Consider the following 19,657-nt stretch of genomic DNA (forward strand, 5'->3'; position numbering starts at 1 on the left):
ACGAGATGGTCTAATTCAAGGTCCTCAAGACAGTGAGAAGAGCGTGCAGTAAGCTCACTGTCCTGGACTTCAAGAGAGCAGACTTTGGCCTCTTCAGGAACCTGCTTAGCAGGGTTCCATGGGATATAGCCCTAGAGGGTAAGGGGGCAATAATGTCACCTAATCTTGCAGCATAATACTAAGTGATAATTCCATACTCGTGTTGTAGCTAGAGTATCTTTGGAAGCCAAATGGTCTAATTGACAAAGTTATTCTTGTAAGAAGGTAGACTACTGATTTATCAGGTTTTCAAAATTTCTTTTGTCATGGGTTCAGCAGTAGCTCATGCTCTGCCAGGGAGGAGGGAGAGATAGGGCGCCTGGTCTGGGCTAGTTGGGGAGGTATTCCATACCACAGCACATCCTGCTCGGGGAGGGGACTAGAAACTGGTAGGAATGGAAGGGGTTAAATATCCTCTGGGCTGGGCCCGGAGAGGGAACTGGAAGCTGGCCAGGAGGGGAGGGGTGAGCTCTCTCTTCTGGGCTGGGCTCGTTTCGGCGGGTGGTATTGTATTCTCTCTCCCTGTTTATTTCCTCTAACATTGATTTGTTAGTGGTAGCAGTAGTGATTTGTGTTATACCTTAATTTCTGGACTGATTTTACCTCAATCTGTGGGAGTTGTATTCCTCCGGATCTCCTCCCCATCCCTCCCGGAGTGGGAAGGTGGGGGGGGGGGTGGTGGGAAACAAAGGAGTGTGTGGGACTCTGGGAGTGAGTGAGAGAATTGTGCAGACTTAGTTTAAACCATGACATCTTTGAAGATACAGAGAACTTCTTTACCTTCTTTAAGGTTCTATACAAATCTGAAAATAAATAGACATTTATGTCTTTTTCTCAGTCAGGAAAATGAACGAAAGAATATGGTATTTCATATAAAACAAAAGAAAACAAAATATAAACTGGTTCAGAGAAAACTCCAGGAACAAACTTGCTAACAAACTTTTCAAGCTGACAAGGAGGTATTCTTTATTACATGTATGTCCCTGTATTGCTACACAAGCCATCCTGATATAGTCCCTGGGCATACATACATTTTCATGAGGCTACGTATGGATTACGTTATTTTCCGGAAGGTTCCCCACATGCGTACAAAAATGTGGTGGTGGTCTCTGAGGGTCATTTACTTCTTCCAACAATCTTCATCACTTCTGGTAGCCTTTGAAGCATGAGCAGTAGATGCTTATACCAGTTTAATTGGTTCATTAGCACCAGAGACATAATAATCCTCCTATCCTCCTACTTATCAGTTAGTTTAAGAGTAGCCCATCCTGGACACCTGCCATTCCCAGATACTCCTTTTCCCTGTGTCCTGTTTTTCTGGACTGTTTTTCATAAAATTATGTCAACTATAACGATTTATCTTGGAGAAGAATTCTCAGTATGTTCTCTAGCTGTACTCTATTTTTTAATATGCATCATGCACTTCAGTAATTTTCCATTGCTACTGTTACAAAGCCATGAAACTTAACATTACTTAAAACTGATTCTAAAGGTTTATATATTACATTTTGTGAATTTGTCCCCCCCTTGTTTCAAAAACAAGCAAACAAAAAAAACCCAACAAGATTATACAGATTTTAACATTATATTTGGAAGCGCTCCAGAGCTGAAAATGAAATTCACAAATATTAAAATTCTGGAATTTAAGGAATCCTTGGTGTAATTTAGAGAAACATATTTACAAAACCACATGCATTAGTGTTCCTGAGCTGTGCAAGCAAATAAGATGGGTTTAGGGGATTTACAGCTTAGAATCATCAATTCATAGAATAGTTAGGATTGGAAAGGACCTCAAGATCATCTAGTTCCAACCCCCCTGCCATGGGCAGGGATACCTCATACTAAACCATATCACCCAGGCTTCATCCAACCTGGTCTTGAACACTGCCAGCGATGGAGCATTCACAACCTCCCCGGGCAACCCATTCCAGTACCTCACCACCCTCACAGTAAAGAATTTCTTCCTTATATCAAGTCTAAACCTCTGCTGTTTAAGTTTCAACCCATTCCCCCTTGTCCTATCACTACAGTCCCTAATGAATAGTCCCTCACCAGCATCCCTATAGGCCCCCTTCAGATACTGGAAGACTGCTACGAGGTCTCCACGCAGCCTTCTCTTCTCCAGGCTGAACAGCCACAACTTTCTCAGCCTGTCTTAATATGGGAGGTGCTCCAGTCCCCTGATCATCCTCGTGGCCCTCCTCTGGACTTTTTCCAACAGTTCCATGTCCTTTTTATGTTGAGGACACCAGAACTGCACACAGTACTCCAAGTGAGATTTCACGAGAGCAGAGTAGAGGTGCAGGATCACCTCCTTCAACCTGCTGGTCACACTCCTCTTGATGTAGCCCAAGATACGGTTAGCTTTCTGGCCTGTGAGTGCACCCTGAAGCTGGCTCATGTTCATTTTCTCATTGACTAACACTCCCAAGTCCTTCTCCACAGGACTACCATGAATTTCCTTTTTGCCCAACCTGTAGCTGTGCCTAGGATTGCTCTGACCCAGGTGTAGGACCTTGCACTTGGCATGGATAAACTTCATGAGATTGGCATCAGCCCACCTCACAAGTGTGTCAAGGTACCTCTAGATGGCATTCCTTCCCTCTAGCGTGTCAACAGAACCACACAGCTTGGTGTCATCGGCATACTTGCTGACGGCACACTCAATTCCATTGTCCATGTCAGAGACAAAAATATTAAACAAGACCGGTTCCAACACCGATCCCTGATGGACACCACTCGTTACTGGTCTTCAGCCAGACGGTGAACCGTTGACCACAACTCTTTGAGTGTGCGGCCATCCAGCCAGTTCTTTATCCATTGAGTGGTCCACCTACCAAACTGATGTCTCTCCAACTAAGAGACGAGGATGTCGTGTGGGACTGTGTCAAACGCTTTGCACAAGTCCAGGTAGATGACATTAAGTGCTCTGCCCCTGTCCATCAGTTCCATAGCCACATCATAGAAGGCCACCCAATTGGTCAGGCAGGAATTTACCCTTAGGAAAGCCATGCTGGCTGTCACCAAGCATCTTTCTCTTTTTCATGTGCCCTAGCATGCCTTCCAAGAGAATCTGCTCCCAGATTTTGCCAGGCACAGAAGTGAGACTGACTGGTCTGGAATTCCCCGGGTCATCCATTTTCCCCTTCTTGAAAATGGGGGTTATATTTCCCTTTTTCCAGTCATCAGGAACTTCACCTGTCTGCCATGATTTTTCAAATATGACGGCCAGTGGCTTTGCAACTTCTTTCGCCAGCTCCTTCAGGACCCGCGGATGGATTTCATCAGGTCCCATGGACTTGTGTGCATTCAGGTTCTTAAGATGGTCTCGAACCAGATCCTCTTGTACAGTGGGCCCAAGGTCTAGGTTTTCACAGTCCCTGCGTCTGCCTTCCAAGACTCGGGTGCTGCGGTTAGAGCCTTTGCCAGTGAAGACCGAGGCAAAGAAGCCATTCAGAACCTCAGCCTTCTCCTAGTCCTGTGTAGCCAGTACTCCCGATAGCTTCCAGAGGCGGCCTACATTGTCCTTAGTCTGTTTTTTAGCCGCTACATACCTATAAAATCCCTTCCTATTATCTATAACATGCCTTGCCAAGTTTAGCTCCAGTTGGGCCTTAGATTTCCTAACCTGTTCCCTGACTACCCAGACAACATCTCTTTATTCATCCCAGGCCACCTGTCCTTGCTTCCACATTTTATAAGCCTCTTTTTTCTTGTGAATTTTTCTGGCCTGTCTTTTCTAAAGAGCCTGTTGCCTTCCATTCCAACACTCCAGTCAAAGGAGCCATCCCACTATGTTTCTGTGATGCCTATTATATCATAGCCCCATAGATGTGCCCACATCTCTAATTCCTCTTGTTTATTCCGCATGCTACGGGCATTTGTATAGAGGCATCTGAGATGAGCTCCAAATGAAGCTGGCTCAGTGGCTGGAGCAGCTAGAATATTACTGCATTGCTCAGAGCATTTATTATAGGTGCTGGCAACTGACTGGGTGTGTTGGGATGGAATGATGCTCCCCTCCTCCAACATAACTAGTTTAAAGCATCCTTGACAAGTCTGGCAAGCCTCCCAGCAAAGCCACTCTTCCCTTTCTTTATCAGAGCAGCTCCACCAGACCCCAGTAGGCCTGGTCTACAAATGTGGGCCCCATGTCCAAGACACCCAAACCCTTGACTATAACACCACCCTTTTAACCATTTATTAACCTGTCCAATCCTCCTTGCCTTTGGAAGGTCCTCCCCTGTGCCTTGGAGAATTGTCGAAAAGAGTATCTGAGCTCCAGAACCCCTGACCACCTCTCCCAGGGCTCTGTAGTCCTTCTTTATACTCCTCAGGCTACTACTATCTATATCCCTAGCACCCATGTGTATCACTGGAAGTGGGTAATAGTCCGTGGGACTTACTAGAGCAGGCGGCCTCTCCGCAACATCCCTGGTGAAACACACCTGGAGTGATGGGTCTGGAAGAACTTCACCCTTTAAGTGAATTAGCATGATGCTTTGTGACAAAAGAAGATGCCCCATACAATTTCTTTATCAATGTATTACTTTTTTCAATGTACTTATGTTCTGAGTTGACACTGTAACTCTCATGTATTTATCATGTACATGGTTTATTCTGTGGATGCCTGTAATATTTAAAAATGTTTTACTGATATTTTTTAAATGCTTCATTGTCTGGCATTATTTTAAATGCAGATTTCTATGTATTGAGGATGTGTAGTTCATTAACTATTCTGGTTTACTAATTTTCCCTTTTTGTCATTGCAATAAAAAAGGTTTTAAAAATGAGAGAGTTCTCCCTAAGACCTGCTGTCTCTGTACATCCTTGACAAAAAGTCACTGTTTGCATATATGGTCAGATAGTTAATCCCTGCAGTGTTTTTCCTTTAGTTGTGATCCTCTTTTAATGAACAGTAGCTCAGAGTCTGCGAAGGATTCTTGTAAAATCTGATGGAACAATAAACCATAGCAACTTGAAGACTTTAAGACAAACAGTTATGATCTCACAGGAATGTCAGAATAAGCTTTTTTAATTCTGGATGGCTATACATTCACCTTTATACTTTGACTGTTCAGTTTAATAACTATATAAAGTGGGAGCATCCTCAGTTATGTGATTCTAGATTCCTCTTTTCCACTGTGTGCAATGAAATTGCTCTTTCTAAACTCCCTGCTTTATCTGTTCCTAAAGCTTTCATTTTGATGTCAAAATAGTTTCCTACTTGTCCAGTTCTCAGTACAAGTTCCAAGTAAAAATAAATTTTGTGGTGGCTTGCAGCTGTTTATGCTCTCCTTATTTAATGCTATGTTTATTTAAGGAATGTAACATTATATATTTTTTATTTCACACTGTTGGGTCACAACTAAAATGATCTCTCCTTCCTCAGGATTTTATTGGCCACTTCTATCCTAACATATTATTTTGTCATTATCTCTTGGGTGAATCAGGAAGCCAGAGTGAGATAAAAAATACATAGGGATAAATAAGTTAATAATTGGACTTGATGATAACAAAGGTCTTTTCCAAACTAGTTGATGCTGTGTGTCATGGTTTAAATCAAGTCCACACACAGCTCATTCACTCAGCCCCCCCCTTGCTCCCCCAACTCCTGGATAGTTATGAAGGAGAATCCAAAGAACGTGGCCCCCACAGATTGAGATAAGAACGCTTTAATTGCTAAGGTATAACATAAATCACTACTGCTACTACTACTACAGATAATAATGATAAAGCAAACAACAAGCGAAGAGAATACAACACCTCACCAGCCACCGACCTATAACTCACTCTACCCTGCCCAGCCAAGCACCACGTGCTACCTCCTCCATTTCCCCCCAGTGCTCCACCCCCCTCCGGCTCTCTCCCAGTTGCATCCTGGGCATGACGTGCTATGGTATGGAATACCTCATTGGCTATCCTGGGTCAGGTGTCCTGTCTCTCCTTCCTCCCTGGCAGAGCATGAGCTACTGCTGAACCCATGACACTGTGATTCTGTTATCAGACAAAAATTGTTTCCACAAATTGAAGACACTGACACAATATATATATGCTATGACAGATTCTACTTACCTACAAGAAATGGAAGTAACAATAGGAAAAAATTAAAAGAGTGGTGAAAAGGTAATAAAGTGTTGGTCCCTGGAATTGCAACTTGCTATACATAACATATACCAGAAAAGGAAAAGTGCAACAAAAGCATCCCTGATGTAGGTAGAAAGGAGTCGACCAGGTAACCTCTATTGGAAAGATTTTCTCTGTCCACTTTCCAGAATAAGCTTGGAAGTACTGAATAGTTTTGATTTTACATTAAATAATGCCACATCACAAGGGTGACATATCTAGTTCTTAAGGTCTAATTAATTTTTCTTTTCATTGCAGTGAACTTTGCATATGCATTGGCAGCTCAGTAAAAGAGTATGGAATGTATTAATATCCTGACTCTTTTTTATTTCCCAACTTTATAAGGTGAAAGTCAAAGCTGAATTAAAGATCTGTTGCTGGAAATATTAAACCCACACTGATGTCTTAATGATAAAATCTACCATTTGGGAAGAAGACAGTGAAACATATTAACCTAGTCTGATTGTCTGATTAACTTGTCTGATAAAAATAATGATTTTAGCACACATTTTTCGCTGTGGATGTATGTCGCATTTACTTCATTCTTAGCTATTTTGAAGTATATGCTGCTAATGTGAGAGGATTTGGAGAAGGCTGAATGACTTCCTTGCCTCGGTCTTCATTGGCAAAGGCTATGACTGCACCACCCAAGTCTTGGAAGGCGTTCGCAGGGACAACCTAACCTTGAGCCCACTGTACGTGAGGATCTGGTTCAGGACTGTCATAAGAACCTGAATGCACACAAGTCCATGGGACATGATGAAATCCATCCACGGGTCTGAAGGAGCTGGCGAATAAAATTGCTAAGCCACTGGCCATCATATTGGAAAAATCATGGCAGACAGGTGAAGTTCCTGATGACTGGAAAAAGGGAAATATAACCCCCATTTTCAAGAAGGGGAAAATGGATGACCCGGGGAATTCCAGACCAGTCAGTCTCACCTCTGTGCCTGGCAAAATCTGGGAGCAGATTCTCTTGGAAGGCATACTAGGGCACATGAAAAAGAGAAAGGTGCTTGGTGACAGCCAGCATGGCTTTACTAGGGGAAAATCCTGCCTGACCAATTTGGTGGCCTTCTATGATGTGGCTATGGAACTGATGGACAGTGGCAGAGCAATTGAGGTAATCTACCTGGACTTGTGCAAAGCATTCAACACTGTCCCACATGACATCCTTGTCTCTAAATTAGAGATACATCAATTTGATAGGTGGACCACTCGGTGGATAAAGAACTGGTCGGATGGCTGCATGCAAAGATTTGTGGTTAATGGCTCAATGTCCAGCTGGAGACCAATGGTGGTGTCCCTCAGAGATTGGTGTTGGGACTGGTCTTGTTCAACCTCTTTGGTTGGACATGCAGAGTGGAATTGAGTGCACCCTCAGCAAGTTTGCCGATGACAATAAGCTGTGTGGTTCTGTTGATACTCTGGAAGGAAGGAATGCCATCCAGTGGGAACTTGACACACTTGTGAGGTGGGCTGATGCCAACCTTCTGATGTTTAACCATGCCAAGTGGAAGGTCCTACACCTGGGTCAGAGCAATCCCAGGTACAGCTACAAATTGGGCAAAAAAGGAAATTCATGGTAGTCCTGCGGAGAAGGACTTGGGGGTGTTAGTCAATGAGAAAATGAACATGAGCCAGCTTCAGTGTGTGCTCGCAGCCCAGAAAGCTAACCATATTCTGGGCTGCATCAAAAGGAGCATGACCAGCAGGTTGAGGGAGGTGATCCTGCCCCTCTACTCTTCTCTCCTGAGACCTTACTTGGAGTATTGTGCGCAGTTCTGGTGTCCTCAACATAAAAAAGACATGTTACTGTTAGAACAAGTACAGAGGAGTGCCACGAGAATGATCAGGGGACTGGAGCACCTCCCGTGTGAAGGCAGGCTGAGAAAGTTGTGGCTGTTCAGCCTGGAGAAGAGAAGGCTGCATGGACACCTCATAGCAGCCTTCCAGTATCTGAAGGGGGCCTACAGGGATGCTGGTGAGGGACTATTAATTAGGGACTGTAGTGATAGGACAAGGGGTAATGGGTTGAAACTTAAACAGCAGAGTTTTAGACTGGATATAAGGAAGAAATTCTTTACTGTGAGGGTGGTGAGGCACTGGAATGCATTGCCCAGGGAAGTTGTTAGTGCTCCATCCCTGGCAGTGTTCAAAGGTGGGTTAGACAAAGCCTTGGGAGACTTGATCTTGTGTGAGGTGCCCCTGTCCATGGCAGGGGGGTTGGAGCTAGATGATCTTAAGGTTCTTTCCAACCCTAACTATTCTATGATTCTATGACTCTATAAATGTATTAAAATTTAATAGTATTTGTAGCCATAGCCTGAATCATTGTCTTTGACAAAGTAAATTTTAGGAAGTGATTTTTTTTTTAAAGTAAATTAAATAAAGGTTTTGTATTTCTGCTGAGGTGAATATATCAGAATCATATGCAGTACGGAGTGTTTTGAAAACATATTTAGTTCTATACATTGTATGTCTGTTTAGTTTTGAGTTTGGTTTGGTCTGGGGTTTTTTTGTTGTTTTATTTTTTTCCAAAATTCCCCCAATTTTTTTCAAAAAGCAAACCATTTTGCTGAATACGTTACTTTCTGGAAGAACCCACTACAATGTTAGTATACAGACAAGAACTCAAAAAGCAGATTGCCTTCATATTTTCTATGAAAATTTAAATTTATCTGTGAAAAATTCTATCTGTATCACAGAGGGTATCTGTGAAAAAAACAATTAGCACAAAATATTTTTTTCCACTGATCTAGTAAATCTGAATGATCTAAATAGCATTCTTAGATTCATAACTTCGCTACAGTTTTGATAACAATTTCTATTTCGTCTTATACAGGTGTGGTATCAGTTACTCCTGTGAGTAATGAAAGCTCTGACTCACATAAGTTATATTGCTTAGTCATGCTAGATTTCCTTATTTCTTTATCCTATATTTTCTTGCTTGTTCCAATCTTGTATTTCCCAGTCATCCTTATTTCGTTGTTTCAGATATGTCAGTAAAGTTATTCCAGTTACTTTTGTTTCCTGTTGATCTTAATAGTATAGAATCATAGAAACATAGAATAGTTAGGATTGGAAAGGACCTCAAGATCATCTAGTTCCAACCCCCCTGCCATGGGCAGGGACACCTCACACTAAACCATATCACCCAAGGCTTCATCCAACCTGGTCTTGAACACTGCCAGGGATAGAGCATTCACAACCTCCCTGGGCAACCCATTCCAGTACCTCACCACCCTAACAGTAAACAATTTCTTCCTTATATCAAGTCTAAACTGTGAAGACAGTGTTCTCACAGGAGAATGGATATTTGGTACATGAGCTCTGAATAACTCCGAGGGATACAGCAAGGCTGTGGGAGGCCCGAGGAAGCCTAAGCAAACAAGATAAGAAGAAGCTGTAATTCACTGAGTTATGAGAACTGTGGACTGTTGGCAAGTGTTCGAGGTCAAGTTCTCACACCTGTGCAAATAAACTGGGACAAATAATAATGTATTTGTCCTACTTGTTATTTTTTGCGATCTCTTTCTTTATAACTAATATGAATGTTAATAAAAATTCCTCAAGTTGTACTAAGTTTAGATGGACTTAATGGCTACAGTACTAATTGAAAGCTCTGGAGCAGCTACACAGCAGAAATACTGTGTGTATGCAGGGAAGGTATGAAGTACTTTTAACATGACGCATTGCTTTCTTCTGCTTTAGATCCCTAATCTATGTTGTTTAAAGTGGAAACTTGCTTTTGTTTTCTGTCTTCTGATGGTCAGCATGTGATCACAAAAAGCTCAGTTTAGCTCTCCAATTAACTTCTGATTCTGGAAATTACTTGATTTCCTTTGATAATCTAGAAAGGTTAAGCAATTAATAACATGAGATATTAATTCATATTCAGTGCAATACAAAATGATATGACTATAGAATTAGGCTGTCAAGAAAAAGTGTTTTCCTTGCAAAAGTTTTGTCTAACGGGATAAAATGAGATTAATTCTATTCATAAATATACTGTGTTTAACCATACAAGTAGAGCTCTTAATTTATTGCTTTTCCTTTCTCTATTGTTTTCAAAAATAAAGAAATCTATAAAAATGTGCTGTATGCTGTATCTTGCTTTAATGTCTCATTCTCTTTGAAGAGCGATATGAGGCACTACATTGGTTTCGACACTGTTGGCTACACTGAAGAATCTACGCTGTAACAAATTGAGGTTTGCCCTGCCATATCTACAATAAAAAAGAACAACAAAAAAACAAGCCAAAAATAAACTAACATGTTAAAAGGAAGCTCACCTCAAGTGTGTGTAAATAAACATGCTCTCTTTCAATCTAGCCAGGTGAGTCTTCTGATGTACCTTTCTGAGTGTAGGAGTAAACTTTTTGTACACTTGAATGATGTTGTTCTGAAAGACCTGACAGCTTTCCTGAGTTCCTTTCCTAGTATCTTGTCTGGTCCTGATTCACAAGCTCTCACAGTGTCTCATATGCCCCTCACAACAGATTGCTGTGTTTGAGCTACTCCTTCACATAGAGGAAACATACCCTCTATGTGTCTGTCTTCCCACCCCATGTTTCCTGAACTGGTCAGGCAGTTGGATTAGCTGATTGTTGTCTATTCTGTCTGTTTCCCAGGCCATGGGCATTCAGGTACATATAATCAAGCAGGGAGCCTTTTCTATCTCTTCCATAGTTTTATTGTTTCTGCAGTTCATTCACAACTTAGATGCAGAGTACACCGCCTCCTGATAATATGTTGAAGAATCACTTTCCAAGTCTCACACTACAAATATACCGATTGATTCAGATAGAATAAAAGAATCATCCTCCACTATATTGGGCCAAACCAAAAATTTTTTTCAGCATTGTCGTGGTTTAAACCAAGTCCACACATCTCATTCACTTACTCCCCCCCTTGCTTCCCCGACTCCCGGAGAGTTAGGAAGAAGAATCCAAAGAACGTAGCCCCCACGGATTGAGATAAGCACAGTTTAATAGCTAAGGCATAACACAAATCTCTACTGCCATTACTACTACAAATAATAATGATAAAGCCAATAACAAGTGAATAGAATACAACACCTCACCAGCCACCGACCCATAAGTCACCCCACCCTGCCCGACCGAGCACCGACCAATACCTCCTCCATCCCCCCAGAGCTCCAGCCCTTCCGGCTCTCTCCCGGTTACATCCTGGGTATGACATAGTATGGTATGGAATACCTCTTTGGCTAGTCTGGGTCAGGTGTCCTGTCTCTGCTTCCTCCCGGCCTCCCCTCCTCCCTGGCAGAGCATGAGCTCAGAAAAGGCCTTGAACAAACCAAACATTTGAGCAGTAACTCAAAACATGATTGCTATCAGCAACCGTTCTCAGCTTGAAAGTCAAAACACAGTACTGCACCAGCTACCAAGAAGGAGAAAAAATGACTGCTACTGCTCAAACCAGGATAAGCATTTAGTGTTCATATAGCACTTTGCATATATAAATATCTAAATGTGCAGAGAGGTCAGAAAGTGCTAGCAATTTGTTGTGCTGGACACTGAAGTCCAGGGGGCAATGCTTTGCAAAAAATACTTACCAGGCATATCAATGAAATAAGCAAATCACAAATTTGGATCTTATTGTTCTCTGAGGTGTACCTGCTCCATACATTATACTGATGTGTTTCTAAAATATTAATGTAAAATAATAGTTTTCTTTTTTTTTCCTGATGTTAAGTGAATAGACATAGAAAATAATTTAACCCACAGTAATTCTTTAAAATTTTAATTCCAAATAGTATGTTTCCTTTTCTTTTCCTCTTATAGGCAATGCAAATTAAAGTGGAAAGGTTGGAAAAGGTGGTAACTTTTATTATCTGAATTCAATTTTCTTCATCTGTGCTCCCTCAAGGACGTTAGCAATTTACCTACTGATTTACCTTTAGTTGGAAAGTATCGTGCAGTTTTATCTGAAAACACTTGAAAAGATCAGTTACAGAACTATGAATTCTACATAACCAAATGATTTATTTCTGGATCATCCTGCAGGACCTAATAGCTGTAATAAGGAACACTTTGAAATAAGTAAGATATTAAATTGTTTCACCATATGCCCGTAATCATAATTTTCTCACTGAGGGTCATAGAATGGCTGTCATTGAAAGAATGAGACAAGAAGCATAGACTTTTCTGTTAATTGGTGCTCTATAAGTAGAGAACAATTGGCACAAAATACATTAAAACTTGTATTTTAATTGGCCAAATTATTAGAATACTTGAATTTACTTGCTGATGAAATACTTTTTAAAGAAGCAACAACAACAAACAGATAGCAAAAGAAGGAAATTAATTGAGGGTAAAAAGTTAGATGGAAAAAGAAATCAACAAGCAGATGAAGACAAAGAAATGAAAAGCATACTAAAGAAGATTAAGACTAAATAATTTTTTTATTCAAAGTTATTTGAGAAGTTTTTAACCTGACCTTCTGTTGCTATTACCTGATATTCCTTTTAAAAATATGAAGTAGCAATTCTTGTAATTTCTAGAGGTCATATCTTACAAATACACTGGCTTTATCTTTCTTAGGGTAACAGTTAGCTAAGAACAAAGCAGTTACCAACAAAGGAAATTAAAATAATCTGTGTTAAAAGAACAAGTTCATGAAACAAAAATAAAATAAGCAAAATGCAAAGAAAATAAACAATACATAAAATAGAATGTCCTGATCTAAGACAGAAGAAAGTTGGTTATACTAAAGAGCTTTCTCTTTTTTTTCAACCAACTTCGAGTTCTTAAATTACACTGAGTGTAAACATAGTACTAAAAGTATTACTTTATTTGTGTTTATTGCTTAACCAATCTTTCCTTATTAGCTCTAGTGCTTCTGGTCTCTGACCACTCTCTAGAGATTTAAAAATATCAAACTCAAAGAAATAACAGACTGCATAATGTTTTGATTAGCATTTCTTCAACAGGTGTACTTACTGGTTGACAATTCAGCCTTTGAAATGTTAAAATGCCAGTGTCAGACATTGCTGATAGATATGCCACTATATTGGCAGCACTAGTAGCATTATTGATTAGTAAAACAGGTAGAGGCAACTATTCATTATCTTTTCTGGACTGACATACAGTTAATTAGTTCAGTTGTTAGTATTTATAGCTGTGATCTCTGAGCACAGTGAACTCTGAGTATTGGAGGTGCTGAACTGAATTCTGGAATACGCTATATATCAGGGAAAGTGTGAGGAAGTTCTAGTCCAGATTTTTGACCCTTTTCATCTGAAATATACAGAGTGGAATAGAGTGGGAGTGGACCAAGGATCCTCCCAGAAAAAAAAAAAAATCCAAAGCTTTGTGTTTATTTGTATCCTGACCATTTCATTATTTGCCACTGTGTTTATTTTATGGGTGTCCTGGGTTCAGCAATAGCTGTCATTTTTACTCCTTCTTAGTAACTGGTGCAGTGCCGTGTTTTTGACTCATGCTCTGACAGGGAGGAGGGGAAGCCAGGAGGAAGCAGAGACAGGACACATTACCCAAACTAGCCAAAGGGGTATTCCATACCACAGCACATAATGCCCAGTACATAAACTGGGGGCAGTTACCCAGAAGGCCCAGATCGCTGCTTGAGTAGAGCTGGGTATTGGTCGATGGGTGATGAGCGATTGTATTCTCTTCCCTTGTTATTTCCCTTATCATTATTAATATTGGTGGTAGCAGTAGTGAGTTTGTGTTATACCTTAGTTCCTGTGCTGTTCTTATCTCAACCCATGAGAGTTACTTTCTTTTTATTCTTCTCATGCTGCCATTAGCAGGGGGAGTCAAAAAGAGGGGGAACGAGCAAGAAGCTGAGTGGTTCTGAGTTACTGGCTGCTAAGGGCATGCTGGAAGCCAAAGGGCACAGCAAGGGGCTTCCTCTAGTCTGGGGAAGCTCTTTGTACAGAAAGTTAGGATTTTCCAGCAAAAGGTGTGCCACAGCAGTATTGTAGTAATGTAATTAATGTAGTAATGTGACCGACTGGGCTTAAACCATGACAGTGGGTAAAATAGAAATTATATCACAGTGATTATGTAAAGTAGTCACAACACTGAAAACATTCCAAATGTGTGTTTGTAAACCTGATGGTAACAAGGCTGTCTCTTGTTCAAACGTGAAGAACATAGTATCATACTGATATTCTGAAAACCAATTTGAACATGCAACCGTGCAGCCCAGAGAGACAGAAACGTATTATGACCTCTTCAGCTTTGCATAGTTCTCTGTATGAGCCCAGTTTGTTAGTTTCTCATTTAGAAAGAGTTAGAACTGATAGCTTTGTCTTCCTCTATCTCTCTCTCTGTCTGAAGCATAATATAATTGTGTTTGAGAATCAGATCAATCCATTGGAGCTATGTGGAACTAGCTGTGTCCAGGATGGAACAGCCTCAGCCTCACTTCACAGAGGCCATCCTGCACCCCCCACTGCCAGTACCTGGACATGGACACCCCACCCAGCACAAGGTTATTTACCACAGCTGTGATAAGTAAGTACACCTTTTTACGCAGTAAGGTCATCACAAGGGTTGCTTGCCAATCCAGTTGCTCTGCAAGACATGGGTCTCCTTGTTGTCACTATTACACTGCAAGGGACCAAAGTGGATGAAGTTTCTAGTTGTAGTTTTTGGAGAGGTTTGTGTCACTGAGAGACAGAATAGAAGATCCAGAGCAGCTCCAAATACAAGGCAGCACTCTAGAAAAAATGAAATATAATTTTGTTTGGTGATTTGTGTCTTTGGAAAGCAAGATTTTGGACATTCTTTTAAAATAATTATTCTTCCTAAGAAAGACCAGCTACCAAACTTTGTTTAATAATTTATGTCAAAAAAATGCTAACAACTGTATAGTCCCTATCAGTAGGAGAATATTTCTTTAGTCTTTAAAAAGATATTTAAACAACCGATAAGAAATCTACCTTATCCTTTGTCCTGGGATCAGCAGTAGCAGTCATTTTTTCTCCTTCTTAGTAGCTGGTGCAGTGTTGCATTTTGATTTTCAGCCTGGGAACAGAGCTGGTAACACCATTTTTAGTTGTTGCTAAGTAATGTTTGGTTTGTTCAAGGCCTTTTCTGAGCTCATGCTCTGCCAGGGAGGAGGGGAGGCCGGGAGGAAGCAGGGACAGAATACCTGACCTGAACTAGCCAATGAGGTATACCGTACCACAGTATGTCATGCCCAGGATGTAGAACTGAGAGGTACCCAGAAAGGCTAGCTCAGTCAGGCTGGGTATTGGTGAGGTTGTATTCTCTTCCCTTGTTATTTCCCTTATCATTATTATTATTGGTGGTAGCAGTAGTGAGTTTGTGTTATACCTTAGTTCCTGTGCTGTTCTTATCTCAACCCATGGGAGTTACATTCTTTTGATTCTCCTCCCCATCACTCCGGGAGCGGGGGTAGGGGAGAAGCCGGGGGAGTGAGCAAGTGGGCTGCCTATGTCTGAGTTACTGACTGCACTTAAAACATGACATCCTTTAGATTGGATATAAGGAAGAAATTATTTACTGTTAGGGTGGTAAAGCACTGGAATGGGTTGGCCAGGGAACCTGTGAGTGCTCCATCCTTGGCGGCATTCAAAGTCAGGTTGGACAGAGCCTTGGGTGGCATGGTTTAATGTGAGGTGTCCCTGCCCATGGCAGGGGGGTTGGAACTTAATGATCTTAAGTTCCTTTCCAACCTTAACTATTCTATGATTCTATTTCTTGATTCTGCCTTTGTGATAGAGATTTTCATTATCAATATATTCAAATGTATAGTCTCTGAATCAGCTAGAGTAGATATCAAAAGGTAGTATAGATAGAAAAAATCACATAAAAAGTAGGCAATGCTCTTCTACGTACATACACATGCAGTCAAGGTGTCTTCTGGATGACATTTCCAAATGTCCGGAGACATACCTGTAGTCTCTTGAGTGTCTCTTTTTTACATTTTTATTACAAAGTCATCAGGCAAGCTCATACCACTGGGAATAGCAAATAAGAGTGGGTTCATCTAAATAAACATTAATTTTACCTATACACCTAAGAGCACAGCAGGGATCAACCATACTGAGAAAAGGACATGCCCCCATAACGTTTGTTTTCCTGTTAATGCAAATACAAATGCAGAAAACAAAACCATACTTTCATACTCAGCAGCAGATTTTCTAAGCTGTTGGTGTGACAACTGTTCCTTTTTTTTACCGAAGATAAAATTACATTGAAATGTTTTAGAATCAACTGCATGTTTTCTATAGGATTTCCTTTAAATTTTCTTTATTTTACCCTTAGATAACAAAACATGAAATAACTGTCAAATCTTTTGTTTATATAGCAATTTTCATTCTAGTGAATAACAGTAAAGATGCAGACTGTCAGTGAAAACCTGGGGATCAATCAAGCTGAATAAATACATTGAATCTTTGTGATGCAAGCAAAATTACAAGTGTAAGAAGTGTAAGAAAAAAGTTAATTCATGAAATCAACAGTAATGTTTTCCTTTCAGGTGCCATGAGCTTCAGTGAAAGCCTTGAAAAATCAAAGAATTTGTATTTCTTCTTGCATTTTGAAGCTTTTTCTCAAAATTCCCACAGTTCTCATATCAGGTCCTTAAAAACTGTACATTAACATTGGTGAAGAGTAAGGGCCTGAGTCAGCCAAATAATCATCACATAAATATTTTACCATTTATTGTTCAAAACTCAGTCTTATTTTTTTCCTGTGATTTTATATTTTATGGCACCCATAATGCTACAATATAAAAGCCATAAATCTCAGTCTATGGGTGCTAGATATATAGTAGGTTAGAAAAGAAAAAAAAAAAGAAAAAAATTGAACTTCTATGCATGTAGTACATAAAAGACCATGAGATAGATACTGGATACTTCCAATGGAATCATGGGATTTAAGTCAGCATCATGTATGTTATCTGCCATAAGGAGTAACTCATTCTCCCTTTCTAAGACAGATTAAAAAAAAATAAGGAATAATTAAAAAAAAACCAAAACAAAACAAAAAAAAGCCAGCCGCACAACAAAAACAAAACAGTAACAACCACCCAAAACCAATCAATCAACCAAAAAAAACAAAACCCCAAATAAAAAGAATGGATAAAGGCAAGATATCAATGATTCCACTACAAAAATATATTTTTTTTTGTTCCTTTTCCTATTATATAGAAAAATAAGTAATGGCAATACTGTGGAGGACAGTTGATCATTACCAGCTTCATAGAAAGAGAGTTCTTATATCCCTCTGGACCTAAAAAAAATGGTAACTGGTTTTCCATAATGAAAGGGACCAGCTTTTTTCTTCCACTACCTGATGAAAATCTAGAGTAAGAATATTGACTTCAGAAACATTATTCTGTATTTACAGTGATTTGAATGAAACTGCAATTTGTTGTTCTTCTAAATATGTTCTTAATTTACTTTTGCAATTTCTTCTTGCTCTGTTTAATTTTTTTTCACCATCATTAAGCCTTCTAAAACTCTGAATTTCTGTCATTTCTTTCTCTATGTTGTTCTCTGTCACAGAGGAACATGAACCTCTTCGTTTTGACCACATTGTTTTGCTGCTCTTTCACTTTATACATTTATTTATGCATAGATGGCTTTTTTTTTTTCCCTAATGTGGCCTACCAAGAATAGCTTTTCATTTTTTCCACACTTGATTTTACATGAATTATTGAATTTTGGTCATTTTTTATTCAACTTGTTTCACATTTCCTCCAAGTCAGCTTTTCTTACAGTGCAATATCCTTGTATTTGCTGACCTCCTTACAGAACCCCATCAGCTTTTCAAACTTAATGATATTGTAACAATTGTATCCTATGTGCTTTCCAACTTTAACCTTGTTTTTCTTTCAGCAGTAGCCTCATTTTCAATTATTTGGCCCTTTTGACCTCATTTGCTGTTTGTTCAACTTACTGTGTAAGAAAGAAATGTTTTCAAAAGTCATTCTGAAGCTTTCTTATATCTATTTCACAAGCTGTGATTTTCTTTAAGGAAAGAAAATCACAAATAAGTACTGTATTATATTAGACAATTATTTTTCGTACATAAAAGTTTATGTAACATCTGCTTATATTTTTTAGACCTGTCATAGCAATACAGAATGTTTTCAACAAGAACTCTTGTTTACCTTTTCAATTTTTTAACTCAATCCTTATATTTGCTATATCAGTCAAAAAAATGCTTTAAGAAATTAGCAGTCTCCCTAACCCGTATTTCTGGTTCCACCTATGCTGTCATATGTTAGTCTAGTAGTAAAAGTTGATGTAACAGGATTCTGGAGAGTTGTTTCAAGAATAGAGGCAGAAGACAAGTATCACTATCAACACTTTGTAGCATCGAGTAGCAGTTGCAGTTTTGGAAATCTTGAAAAAAAGAAGACTCTAAGTGATATAAAAAACTTATTTAGTTTGCAGTCTCAGATACAGTGCATATTAATTTTTGCAGACATTATCTCATCTGTTTTTGCTAAGCTCTTATTTTGCAGATTCTACCATTTCCCCTACCTGTCTCTCCCAGTACTGCATTATTTTCATTACTAAGCTTTTCTTCTTGTGTATTGTTACTCAATTGCAATCCAGTATTTCTTGCTCAAACCACAGAATCACAGAATCACAGAATACCAAGGGTTGGAAAGGACCTCAAAAGATCACCTAGTCCAACTCCCCTGCAAGTGCAGGGTAACCTACAGTACATCACACAGGAACTTGTCCAGGAGGGCCTTGAATATCTGCAACATAGGAGACTCCACAACCCTCCTTGGCAACCTGTTCCAATGCTCTGTTACTCTCCATGTTGAAAATGTTTTATTATTGTTCTCCTATAATAGCTTCTTATCTTTGTAAATACTTTCTAATGTATTTTTTCTTCTTCTATAGAACAAATGGTTCTGATAATTTCAATCTTCATTTGTAAGCCATGTTTTCTGGAACTCACTAAATGCTCATTTCTTTATTTTGGACTTTTGGAATTTAGTACCAAGCAAAGGTCATACAAATAGTGGAGTAGAAGGAACTGTCTGAAGAGAGGCTGAAAGAAAAACACGGTATCTAAAATTTAATCTGATTTCCTTATTCACCCTTTGTAGAAAATAAACAGAAGCAATGATTCACATAATCTTTGGTGGACATCCTCTGAAGAAGCCTCAAATGACTAAAGGACTTTAGGATTACTTTTGCAGAAGCAGATTCTGTCATTGTAGATGTTTAAGAATAGGTGAATTGAATTTCATTGTTGGAGGTTAGACAATGTTGCGAAGTGATAGCATATTTATTATTTCTGCAGCATGGCACCATTCACCTATATTCAGAAATATAATATGAAAATTCTGGTAGCTAGCGACATTATGTCTCCAACTTGCAGAAGTACAATTTATGATTCCTTTCTAAGTATTTTCCACACTTCAGTTTTTAATATTAACACACTTTTCATAAGTAAATTCTCTAAAATAGGATGCTATGCAATACTAAATATCCTCTGTCATT

Source organism: Melopsittacus undulatus, chromosome 3 (assembly GCF_012275295.1).
Source record: "Melopsittacus undulatus isolate bMelUnd1 chromosome 3, bMelUnd1.mat.Z, whole genome shotgun sequence".
Taxonomy (NCBI): domain Eukaryota; kingdom Metazoa; phylum Chordata; class Aves; order Psittaciformes; family Psittaculidae; genus Melopsittacus; species Melopsittacus undulatus.